We start from the raw sequence: 11403 nt of genomic DNA on the forward strand, positions 1-11403 counted from the left end.
TATTTCATTAGCTTTTTTGGCTTCCTGTTCCCCAAAACAGCTTCTAACCACTGTTGGAAAGGATGTGGCTCTTTATCTTTTTTTTTTTTTAGGATTTTATTTTTAAATAACCCTCTATACCCAACGTGGGGCTCGAACCCACAACCCCAAATCAGGAGTCACGTGCTCTACTGACAGAGCCAGCCAGGCACCCCAAGGATGTGTCCCTTTAAAACAGGTTTTTATTTGCTTTTGGAAGAAAAAGGGGGAACCTAATGTGATTAAGGAGAAAACCTTATTTTTTTTCCTTCTTTTTAGAAGGTAAAATAATTCTTCCTGTGAGTTGTCTTTTACTTGCATGCTTTTTTTTTTTTTTTTTTTTTTTTGGTGATGTTGGTAAATTTGGTGTATTACATGGAGCTTCTATATTTCAAACTGGAAACTGTCTTCTCTGAAGGTGGTGTATGATGTTACTTTGAGCTACTAGAGCTTGGGTCAATATTTCCTTCCTTATGTGTCACAGAGGACATCACTGAGAAGTATGTACAGAGGACCTCAAAATAGAAAATTTGGCAGGACCCCCCGGTCCTCTTTCTGCTGGCTACCTTTGCCCCCCTCTACCATTAGTGTTTTTGTTTTGTAAATCCTGTTTTCTTCCAACTGTCCCACCCCTTTTCAGTGATCTGCAAAATTGTCCTTTCTTCAAGAAAAGAGTTTCTTTTGCCTCGTTCCTTATGCCTTCCCCACTGGTACTGATGGTTTTGATAATAAACTTGTAGAAAAAAAAAAAATGTACCTCGTAGAAGGAAGCCCTGTCTGCCATTTCCAGGTGCCAATGGCTAAGCAAATGTCCTTCAAAAGTGATAGCTGTAATGTGCGCACTATTGGTTATTTTTAATAAGCCTCTTCCTACTAGAACATTTTATTTTCCTTGTTCACCATACAATCATGTACTCTTTAACAGAAATTACTTTTAAAAAAAATCTGGAACTATCTTTAAAAAAAACTTTATTAATAATCATGTATTTTTACTGATCACATTTTGAAATGCCTAAAAGACTTTATTGTTCTAATTATCCAGGTGTACCTTTGTAAAATAGCTCTTTTATGAATTAGCTGATAAGGCTGTATGTTTCTGGAACAAAATATTGGTCATCTAAAAACTTTCTGTTTTCTGGGGTCTGGGAAAATAGAAAATGAGAGTTCAAATATTAAATATGCTTAAAGGAACCAAGGATGTGACTTTTTATTTATATTCTTCTTGATCTGTCTTATACAAGTTGCCCTGGGAGAGCTTAGGCACCAAGGAGGCCTTGATTAATCTCACTGGCATTGACTGTCCCACGTCCCCCTGCTTGTGAGAGCGTCTTTACTAGGGAGACAGCCAGCTGCCCTCTAATGCGTGGCTTCTGTGAGGACACCAGCAGCTGGGAATGTCACTGTACCTGTGGCAGCTTTATTGAGGCATAGTGCATGTGCAGTACAATTCACTCCTTTAAAGTGTACAGTTCAGTGATTTTTGGTATTTTTTTTAAATTGTAGAACATAGACACATAAAATTTGTCATTTTAACCATTTTTAAGTGTATAAATCAGTGGAATTCATGGTTCACTTGAAAATAACATTGGCTTTCTGCTACCCTAAATGAACATCTGATGTCTTTATTACCAATTCTTATCCCCAGTGCTGGACTAACTAAAGTAGCAACATTTCTATGCTTTTACGGATCTCATTTCAACTCTGAAGGCTTGCTGAGTTTGACTCTTGGGTTTGTTGGTTTTGACATAAAGGTATCATCTGATTTATTCATCGGAAGCTATTTGAATTTTCAGTCATTCAGAGGCACATTTGGCTGATAGCTTTAATAAGCATAGCAAAAAAGAAAAAATGCTTCGTATTTTGTAGGATTTTTTTAGTTAAGCCTTTAAGAAATTAAGGCTATTCAAATAAACATTGCGAAAATTAACCTGTTAGTAGTTGCAGTTGTGTTGATGAACATAGCTTGGGGGGATGAATACCTCCTCCACTGCCACTTTCTCCTGGATGGCCATCTTCTAACAGGAGCACTGTCTCTGCATGGAGCAGTTACTGGCACCTTTGGCTGCCCTCTTCCAACCTAGAGGACTGGTTCACCAAAGGTTCAGTACCGTCTTGAAAGATAAGAGGATTGATCCTGATGAGTAGTTGCTTTTCAATTGAATATGGTGTCTTCCTACTATGATGAATGTCCTAAAACATTACAGATAAACTAGATGTAGGTGCTTCCCTTTGCTTTGCTGCCTGTTAGTGAGACCCCATTGGTCCCTGAGGGTCAGCTGAGAACTCGGTGTGAAATCATTCGAGGTAAGTAGAATTCTCTTTCTAGTCTAAAGTCTTTCTCCCTTACTTGATTAGGGTACTTTCGGACCAATGTATAACTTAAGGCTTCACTTACAGCATTTTATTTCCAGAGGATCCCTTTCCTTGTTCGTGCGACCACAAGATTGGGGCCACCTGAATGTACTGTGATCAAGAACAGTAATTAGGGGGCGCCTGGGTGGCTCACTTAGTTAAGCACCTGCCATCCGCTCAGATCATGGTCCCAGGGTCCTGGGATCGAGCCCTACATCAGGTTCCCTGCTTTGCAGGGAGCCTGCTTCTCCCTCTCCCTTTGCCCCCCACCCTTGGGTTCCCTCTCTAGCTGTCAAATAAATAAATAAAACCTTTTAAAAAAAAGATTAATCAGGGTACATCTTGGTAATAAATTTTTTTGGAGAAATATCTGTACAGATCAATTTTTTTTTCTGCTATCCTTATTTTAAACGGAGAAGGGCAGCAGTGCTCAATCCTTTTGATCTCAGGGTCAGTTCATACTCTTAAAAATTATTGCGGGCCTCCTGGAGGAGCTTGTATTCATGTGGGTTCTATCTACTGACATTTACCTTATCAGAAATGAAAAAGAAGGGACTTCTCAGGAGCTCAGTTGTTAAGTGTCTGTCTTTGGCTCAGGTCATGATCCCAGGGTCCTGGGATTGAGCCCCGCATTGGGCTCCCTGCTCAGTGGGAAGCCTGCTTCTCCCTCTTCCACTCCCCCTCCCTCACTGTGTCTCTCTCTGCCAAATAAAATCTTTAGAAAAAATTTTTTATTATGAGATGAGAAAAACAGTAAAAAAAATTTCATTTAAAAATAATCACAAACCCATTACATGTTTTTATGAAAAATTTTATTTTCCACAATAAAATTATTTATGAGAAGAGTGTTTTATAGTTCCTCAAGTGTCTTTAATTGTCTGTCATAGTAGAAGACAACTGGATTCTTGTATCTACTTTCCATGCAGTCTGGTGGGCTATGTTGTTTTGGTTCAACTTGACGAAGAAAATCCAGCCTCACACAGACACATATTTTAAAAAGGGGTAAGTATTTTAATAGCCTTTTCAGATGATTATGGGTATTTTCATACTGCACTGAAACTTGACAAGTGATAGTTTCTTAAAAGAGCAGCAGTGTGGAATCTGAAGCCACATCAATGAAATTTCATACTTTGTGACACTAAAATCCATTTTATACTTTAATACTTTTTTATACTAAAGTCCATTTTATACTTTCAGTGTGTGAAGAATGGCATCTTTGACCTTGCATGATTTTGTAACATCCTGTGTCGGTAATTTGGAAAATACTGGCTTACTGAGCTATGTAGGCAGGCCTTCAAAGGTTTGGACACATTTCTTTATAATAGAATCAAAAGCGCACATGTATTGATACCAACAGCTGATCTCACTGGAAAAGTCTCACGGTGGTGGACACATTTTTCCAAATTAGTAGTTTAACGAGAATAGTTGTGACTCCCTATATCCCTGAAAGTCTTGGGGACCAGTGGGATTTGCAGACCATGCACTGAGAACTGTTGGGGGTGATGAAAAGAGCCTGAACAGTTGGATTCAGTTCTAGCTCTTCTGCTCACTTGCTGCGCGACCCCAGGCAGATTACCCCCGGGGAATCAGTGTCTCTGAAGTTGGTGGTGGTGGTGTTTTTTTCTAGGATTTACATACTTGAAGCAGGAAAGGTGAAAAATGATTAATGAATTTAAAATATGTAAATCTCTCTCTTACTAATGCAGCTATATTTCATGTTTTATAATGGTCGTGTGCGTTTGAACTCTAGGCTCACGTGTGTGTGCGTGCACGCATGTGTGGGAGACAGAGAAGGAGGGAGCAAATGTATGTTCATATTTAAAAACTTGGTTGCTGGTCTCTATAATAATATACTTGTTTAACCTAGTTCTTCTTTTAAATGGGAAGAAAGAAAAAAAACGGTGATTCAGTAAAAACCTTGTTTTGTTTGAAGATTGTATTTATTTATTTCTGAGAGAGAGCAAGCATGAGTGGGGGGGAGGAGCTGGGGGAGAGGGGCGAGCAGAGACCCCATTCAGTGGGGAGCCTGATGCGGGGCTCGATCCAGCATCACGACCTGAGCCAAAGGTGACTGAGCCACCCAGGTGCCCCAAGAACCTGGTTTTAAGAAACCTGTATAATGGATTTGTGCTGCTTTGGTGCTGCTGTTACAAGGGGGTGAGAGGAGTGTGGTCATAGTAGACGTCCCAGAAATTTCACCATCATGTAACTAGTGGTTTTTATCTTGCTAAAACCCTCTTCAGTTTGCAGTGTGCTGATAGCAGGGTTTATCTTCCGGTTTAGCTACATCTTGGTAGTTTGGAAACATCTTTATTTCCTCAAAATATATGAGCTGCTTACATTTTTAATTAATGGGAAACTGAATTGCGTTTAATGAGACTGTGTTTTATCTTCCTAAAAGTGCATATATTGCTGTATCTACTGCAGGAAAGAGCATAAGGGATTTTCTTCTTCATACGCACACGTGAATAGGAAGTTCATATACTTTGACACCTTTTCTGGAAACCACAGAACCTGTAGCCCAGACATCATGGCCTGAAGAGCGAAATGGGGCAGGGTTTCTGGGGTTTTCCCTGTCTTCCCCTCCTAGCTGTAGGGAGAGAGCCATCCGTAAGACCAAGCAAACATGACCAACCCAACTTAAGTCCTTTCTACTCTCTGCTCTCACTAGCTCATTGTCTAACCAGGAACGAGTCATTTACCTTATCTGGACCTCTGCTCCCTCATCCTCTACTGAGGAAGTTTGGTCATGGTTCTCTCTCCTTTGGTCCCTTCAGTCCTGACAGTCTGTGAAGCTGGTGACAGGAACACAGAGGCACAGCTTAGTGGTGGTTCGCTGGTCAGTCCCAGGTGACCTGTAGCCCTCCCTGGACTCGTGTGTTTCTCTAAACTAGAGTATGATGTTCTTGTCACTCACTGAAGTCTATCCCTGGAAGTTTCTGTTTCTCCTCCTCTTTGGCCTTTCTTCTTTTGATGGCATCATCTCGTTGAGTATGACCTACAGTCTGATGAGACATTCTTTACATTTTTCCTTTTGTCCCCATCTCACTGCTGGTTTACAAGAACCTTGAGGGCTTTCGTAGAAGCAGATCTGACATTTCTGGTTCAGAGGAGACTTTTTGAGCATTGGCTGAGGAGAGACTGACAGATCCTTTTTTTTTTTTTTTCTTTTTTTACATGGAACATTTCTCAAATTTGCGTATCATCCTAGCACAGGGGCCCTGCTAATCTCTGCATCGTTCCAATTTTAGTATATGTGCTGCTGAAGCGAGCACAAGACTGACAGGTCTTACCTCCATTCCCGCTCCTGTCCTGATGGATGGCCTCTTCCAAAAGGTTTATGAAACTTGGCGAATTCAAGGAAGTTGAGTGCCTGGAACATGAGGCAGCCGGATTGATTATTTAGCCTGCAAATGCACCATCCGAAAAACTAGTCCAGCCAGCAAGAATAAGTCCCGGAGACCTTGGAAGCTTTCATGCAATCAAATATTTATAAACAGCTCAAATGGAAGGAAAAGAGGCACAAAACTGTTTCTATGCCTTGCCACCTATGAAAAGTAAAAGCCTTAGATTTTCTCGACCTTTTCCTTCTCCTTTTGGGAAGTGGCCTCTTTGAGATAGAGTCTAACTTGATTGGGCTGTCAGTGACCTTTGGCCAGGATACATATGGAGCCTAATGTTTGCTTCTTGTGACATACCTGCACTCTAATAGGAACGTGTGGGATGGTTCTGGAGCTGTAAATGTGAGTGATGATTGATTGACTTATTTTCTCACCGTTTTCCATCCCATTTCTTCAGAGAAGAGCCGAACTACCATTTAGGCTGAGCACACGTGGGCCGACTAAAATAACCAGGAATCTTTCTATCTTGGGTCAGAGTACTGTGGCAGCCGTGACTAGAGGGTTGACTGACTAATTGGTCAGCTTATTCCTAGCTTTGTTTCAGAAAACGAAGAGTTGGGAGGAGCAAGGTGTTTGAAGATGTTTTTTTGAGGGAAAAAAAAAAGTAAAATATAAGGGGAAGGAGGCAAAAAGTCAGGATTACTTACAGTATTTGTTACAAGGGCCTGTGGCTCTTTTCCTTCTTTCGAACTGTCTTTCTGGTTTACTCCTTGCTCTGTTCCCACCATCACCACGTCGTTTTGTACATGGGGCATCTAAAACCCCAGCATGAGCCCGAGTTCCCGCTCTGGGGTCATGCCCCTGGCTTCCCATCCTGTTTCCCCTAACTCCACAACTTTCCTCGGGTCCCTTGCTTGCCTGAGAGCCATAATGGCCTCATGGGGACTGCTGTATGCAGACGGAACTCTGCTTGCTTTCCGAGATGTCCACAATTCATCTGGGCAACTTGCTTTCCCTCTCCTACCCAGGCACCCTTCACCCCAGCCGGGCACAGCCTTCTCCCTACCCCCTCATCTTGCCTCCAGGTGGTCCTGCCTCAACCTTGGCTCTGACACCAGCCTAGAATGGACCCGTCTATCCATGTCTTGCTCCTCTTCCCAACCTCCTTTTTTCATTCTCTGCGACTGCTAGTTCCCGTTCACTTTGCCGGATTTTTTCAGCCGTTGTGGTTCCCCTCTGTGTTCCACCAGCCCCCCACATTGCCAGTTAGCAGTGCACGCTTATTTGGGTGCCCACTTTGCAGACAGTGTAACACATCCTGGGGAGGATCCAGCGGCAGGGATGAAAGCTAGCTACATCCGTGAAGTAGCTACAGTTCCCTGCTCATGAAGTACATGGCAGGCGCCATCCCTTTATGTGCCTAACCTCTAATCTTCACAAGCACCCTGAGAGGTAAGTGGCTTCTTCTTCTGTCCCCACCCCCCACCACTTTTTTTTTAAATAAAAGATAACTGAAGCTTGTGGCTGTTCTGATGTCCCTAGTGGAATAGCTAGGATTCAAGAGGAGGTCTGGCTTCCACCAAAGCCTTGTCTTTATGACCTGCTGTGGAAATAGTTTTTCCCTTAAAGGAATATTTACAATCAAATAGCGAGGACAAGTACACGACTGTCTCTTTCCTGTCTCCCTCCCTTAGTAAACCGCAAGTTACTTACTCTGGACCAAGGGGCAGAAATTTGCATTTCATTTCAGCTGTTTGATCTTGGGATGGGTTTGGACACAGCTGAACATAAAAAGAATAAATCCAGCAGCTGAATCACACTGAGCAGAGTAGAAAGGGGGCAGGTAGTAGATGGGGAAGCGGGTGGAAAACTATACTAATGACCAACAAGAGGCTTGAAATCAGTGGTGACAGAATAGGGGAAATGGTAGAGTCGAGGTAGGGTTTACAGATGTTGGCATATGAGTTACTGTGCAGGAGAAGAAGGAGTTAAAAAAAGAAGAAGACTGTTTTGTGCACCTGAGAGATTAGTGTTGCCATTAACCAGAGTGGGGAAGCGTGAAGGAGGGAGGCTGCAGGGGAAATTAGTTCCATTTGCCACGTGGAGTTTAGGCAGCGGTCTATCAAGAGACACGTCCGCCAAGAAGCTACAAGTGTGCTCCTGGTGCCAAACTGAACTGAGTCCCCCATGTTAGTGTCCTGGCTGGAGGGAGAACAGGAGCCCTGCGTTCACAAAACCTCAGAGTGGAAAGCACTTCACAGTCCGTCCACTGACGTACCGTTTAACAAAATGGCGCACCCACACAACGGAATATTATCCTGCCATTAACAGGAGTGAGACACACCACCACATGATGGTCCTTGGAGAATTCACGCTGAGTGAAGAAGCCAGTTACGGAATACCACAGATTGTATGATTCATTTACATGAAATGTCTAAAATAGGTGATTCCATAGAAACAGATTACTGGTTGCCAGAAGCTGGGAGATGGGAGAATACGAATGAGTATGGAAGGATCACAATATTCTGGAATTCGATGATGGTGACAACACAACCTTGGAAATACACAAAGAGCCATTGAATGGTTCACTTAAAAAGGGTGAATTCTATGGTATGTGAATTATATCTTTAAAAAAAAAAGGAAGGAAAAAAATAAGTACCTCAGAGATCGCCTACTTTGTTCCCCTACTGAGTGATTCCAGGCTTTCATCTGTTCCCTACTTACATTCCTTAAACATGCTCAGCGGCTTCTGCCAGAGAACTCACTCTCCGTATACCTCATAGGGTTGTGATGATGAAAAAGAAGGAATAAATGTGAAGTATGTAGTACCTAGCACATAGTCCACACTTGATCAATGGCAATCCTTTTTTTCTTACTTCTTGCCTGTCCTTTACAACACAAAATCCTAGCAAGAACTCAATCAGAACATACATGTATTCGGTCATCCGATTGCCTAAAAAGCCTGTAGCACCAAGTTGAATCAATGACCTTGTTGGAATAATCTGTGAAAACATAAGGTTGGTTAGTGGTCTTGTTTTTTAAGACTCTCAGGGGGGATGGGGCACCTGGGTGGCTCAGTGGGTTAAAGCCTCTGCCTTCGGCTCAGGTCATGGTCTCAGGGTTCTGGGATCGAGCCCCGCATCGGGCTCTCTGCTCAGCGGGGAACCTGCTTCCTCCTCTCTATCTGCCTGCCTCTCTGACTACTTATAATCTCTATCAAATAAATAAATGAAATATTAAAAAAAAAAAAAGACTCCCAATGGGATCTACCGACGCTTTGACAGTCGATGAGGTCAGTTGGCTAATAAGCTTGTTTTCCCCTTCACGAGGCACCCACCCACTGAGGCCAAACATCTGAGGCGCTGTTGGATGGGGACAACGGCATGACCTCCCATTAAGATGTGAGGGGAGCTCTGTATTTAGTTTCAACGTTTCACCCCCTGACCCAAAATGCCAATGATATTAAGAGTAAGATCAGTGTTTATTGGAAACGAGGCAGCTGACCCAAACCTTCCCAATAGCCCTCTGCTTTTTGGTAACTAAAATAGAGAAAGAAACCTAATTTGTAAAGGGAGTGAAAGTAATGAGCTGCTTCCTAGATTCTTACCCTGATCTCAGACTTTTCCTCCTGGTTTTGGCTTAGGTCAGGCAAATATGATGAAATGATAAGGCACAAAAATCCTAGGCAAGAGACAGTTTATTTAGGTTCAATCATCTAGAAGATTGGGGCACCTTTTGCAAGCCATTTGTTATATGACATTAGCCCAGTGCAGCCCTCGTGGTAGCTGATGTCTGGGTAATCTCTTGGATTGCTTCATAAAACACTGTAATAAACCCAACAGGAGAAGCCCTCAATAGCTTTGCACCAAGGGGGCATCCCTCCCACCTCTCGTTCCCTCTGCTTCCTACTCCCCACTCCCTAACCCACTCATGATGCTGGGCAGCTGGAGCCATGGAACACCAGGGTTCCTTTCAGAGGAACAGAACAACCAAAATGTCCCCACCTGCTTTTTTAACTGGCCAGTTGGTTTCCTGATTTCAGTAGTGTAAAGCGTTTTTCCTAATCAATGTTTTAACCTCCTCCATATTTATTCAACTAGGTTGAATATACTCTATTAAATGGAACTATGCGGATGGGAAAATAAATCTGAATTTCGCTTCTCTGGAGACATCATAATATTTCTTATTATCTGAGGTTAGTGTTTTGCTAGGATATTAACGAGCTGTTTGCCTGCTGGGGAAGTCATTGCTTCTTCCTTCCTTCGATCGCCAAACAAACGGTTTTGAATGAACTTGGAAACCAAGCTTAATTTCTTGATTCCTCCTCTGAATCTCGTTTGAATCTCATTCACTGTTCCTTGCCGCTGTAGGTCATTTGGTGCTCCTATCTGTCCATTTCCTCTGACCCTTGCCACTGATAATAGGATTAAAGCCTCCACTCGGTTGCTTTTCATTTACTTCAAATTATTGGTGATTATGTGTGCTGTATTTTCTTTCTTTAGACCCAAGGTATAATTAGGGAAGAGAGCTGGACAAAAGAGTCTATTTTTTTCTTCTGTCGCTCACCATGGTGTTGGGTGGAAAATGTCCAGTTCTCCGGGTAAGATCCCTGCTGGTCCATGTCTTTTGTGACAGTTGGGGGAGGGACTTAGCTACGTAAATCCAGGCGTGTGGTGGTACCTTTTTTGTCTTACTTTGTGTTTAATGAGATTCTTCAGGTATTGTTACTTCGAAGTCCTGCTTCTATTTTATCTAACACTCATTAAGTGTCTCCCACGTGCTCATTTGCACACGAAGGACTGAGAATCTAGAATGCTTGCGGGTTTAATTTCAACTCTGGTGACTAAAAAAATATGTCTAATGGACGGTGTATGTCATCCTAGGGTATGTTTTCCAAATATTTTCTATGAAATTAATACATATTAGACCCTGCCCCTGGGAAAGATAGCTATAAAACAAGGCACACTGGAACATACTTTAAAAGTCAGATTGATCTAAAAATGAGATTTGATTTTTGCTCTTGTTTCGAGTGATTGGTTGAATTTTCTAGCTATTTTGGGTTTGGGTCTTACCAGTGTTTTCCATTCTACAAAGAACGTTTTGGTCTTTGCATTTGGCCCAAGGCAAAATGGGTGGCGTGGCTCAGTTACAAAGAGCAGAAGTGTGGACTACAGATCACTTAATCAAGAGGTGACATAGCTGGACGCCTGGGTGGCTCAGCTGGTTGGACGACTGCCTTCGGCTCAGGTCATGATCCCGGAGTTCCGGGATCAAGTCCCACATCAGGCTCCCAGCTCCACGGGGAGTCTGCTTCTCCCTCTGACCTTCTCCTCGCTCATGCTCTCTCTCACTGTCTCTCTCTCAAATAAATAAATAAAATCTTAAAAAAAAAAAGAGGTGACATAGCTTTGTTCCATTAAACATTTTGTTCCTCAGGTTCTATATGTATTACATTGTTGTGGGGGGAAGGCACCTGGCTGGCTCAGTCTGTAGAGCGAGCAACTCTTGATCACAGTGTCGTGAGTTCAAGCCCCACATTGGGCATGGACCATACGTAACATAAAAATGAATTCATAAAGGAAGAAAGGAAGGAAGGAATGTATAAAAATAGATAGGTATTACATCAGGATGGCAGAGTAGTTATTAAGATAGAACTGTAGTGGAAGGGGAATTTTCTGGCTTAAAAATCAGA

At 42.5% G+C, this 11403-nt stretch overlaps 1 non-coding gene across 1 annotated transcript; it reads right to left on the minus strand.

Annotated features, from left to right (window-relative positions):
- Positions 1-5541: 5541 nt before the first annotated feature.
- On the minus strand, positions 5542-5645 carry LOC122914798. Its single transcript, XR_006385874.1, has one exon. It is a non-coding gene; the product is annotated as a U6 spliceosomal RNA (small nuclear RNA).
- Between the last annotated feature and the right edge of the window lie 5758 nt (positions 5646-11403).

The sequence above is a fragment of the Neovison vison genome, chromosome 7, assembly GCF_020171115.1.
Source record: "Neovison vison isolate M4711 chromosome 7, ASM_NN_V1, whole genome shotgun sequence".
Taxonomy (NCBI): Eukaryota; Metazoa; Chordata; class Mammalia; order Carnivora; family Mustelidae; genus Neogale; species Neogale vison.